The sequence below is a fragment of the Vespa crabro genome, chromosome 13, assembly GCF_910589235.1.
Source record: "Vespa crabro chromosome 13, iyVesCrab1.2, whole genome shotgun sequence".
NCBI classification, from domain to species: Eukaryota; Metazoa; Arthropoda; class Insecta; order Hymenoptera; family Vespidae; genus Vespa; species Vespa crabro.
Window position 1 is genome coordinate 5,613,297 of NC_060967.1, and position 1,986 is coordinate 5,615,282.

The window sequence follows — 1,986 nt, forward strand, 5'->3', positions numbered from 1 at the left end:
ATATAGTGCCGAACGAATCGACCAATCGATTCCCGTCAAAAAACATAGACTAAGTAGAGCGTCGTGTTAATCGTATAAGTTTCCAATAAACTTTGACATTGGAAAAAGTTTCACCGCCACAGCTCGGTGAGACTTTCGACTATTTCTCCCATTCGTATAGGTTTACAATAAGAAGACATTTCGTAATTTTTTTCTAAGTGACCCATTCGTATAAGTTTCATATTCGTTATAATACTTACGAATAATTCTCTTAGTACTTAGAAAAAGAAATGTACTCTTAACGAAAGAAGAATCAATCTCGTTCGTTCATTCGTATAACATTTTCGAAACTTAGTCTCGAATCGTACATTTTGTACGAATCGTGCTTTTTGGTCGAAACGTGCATTTTGGGCGAATCGTGCAAGCCGACCTATATGCTCCCTTATATATACCGATTATGCGGCCGAGTGGTCGGCGACACGCGGTGAAATACATGGAGTCTTATGGGAATATAGTGCCGAACGAATCGACCAATCGATTCCCGCCAAAAAACATAGACTAAGTAGAGCGTCGTGTTAATCGTATAAGTTTCCAATAAACTTTGGCATTGGAAAAAGTTTCACCGCCCCAGCTCGGTGAGACTTTCGACTATTTCTCCCATTCGTATAGGTTTACAATAAGAAGACATTTCGTAATTTTTTTCTAAGTGACCCATTCGTATAAGTTTCATATTCGTTATAATACTTACGAATAATTCTCTTAGTACTTAGAAAAAGAAATGTACTCTTAACGAAAGAAGAATCAATCTCGTTCGTTCATTCGTATAACATTTTCGAAACTTAGTCTCGAATCGTACATTTTGTACGAATCGTGCTTTTTGGTCGAAACGTGCATTTTGGGCGAATCGTGCAAGCCGACCTATATGCTCCCTTATATATACCGATTATGCGGCCGAGTGGTCGGCGACACGCGGTGAAATACATGGAGTCTTATGGGAATATAGTGCCGAACGAATCGACCAATCGATTCCCGCCAAAAAACATAGACTAAGTAGAGCGTCGTGTTAATCGTATAAGTTTCCAATAAACTTTGGCATTGGAAAAAGTTTCACCGCCACAGCTCGGTGAGACTTTCGACTATTTCTCCCATTCGTATAGGTTTACAATAAGAAGACATTTCGTAATTTTTTCTAAGTGACCCATTCGTATAAGTTTCATATTCGTTATAATACTTACGAATAATTCTCTTAGTACTTGGAAAAAGAAATGTACTCTTAACGACAGGAGAATCAATCTCGTTCGTTCATTCGTATAACATTTTCGAAACTTAGTCTCGAATCGTACATTTTGTACGAATCGTGCTTTTTGGTCGAAACGTGCATTTTGGGCGAATCGTGCAAGCCGACCTATATGCTCCCTTATATATACCGATTATGCGGCCGAGTGGTCGGCGACACGCGGTGAAATACATGGAGTCTTATGGGAATATAGTGCCGAACGAATCGACCAATCGATTCCCGTCAAAAAACATAGACTAAGTAGAGCGTCGTGTTAATCGTATAAGTTTCCAATAAACTTTGACATTGGAAAAAGTTTCACCGCCACAGCTCGGTGAGACTTTCGACTATTTCTCCCATTCGTATAGGTTTACAATAAGAAGACATTTCGTAATTTTTTTCTAAGTGACCCATTCGTATAAGTTTCATATTCGTTATAATACTTACGAATAATTCTCTTAGTACTTAGAAAAAGAAATGTACTCTTAACGAAAGAAGAATCAATCTCGTTCGTTCATTCGTATAACATTTTCGAAACTTAGTCTCGAATCGTACATTTTGTACGAATCGTGCTTTTTGGTCGAAACGTGCATTTTGGGCGAATCGTGCAAGCCGACCTATATGCTCCCTTATATATACCGATTATGCGGCCGAGTGGTCGGCGACACGCGGTGAAATACATGGAGTCTTATGGGAATATAGTGCCGAACGAATCGACCAATCGATTCCCG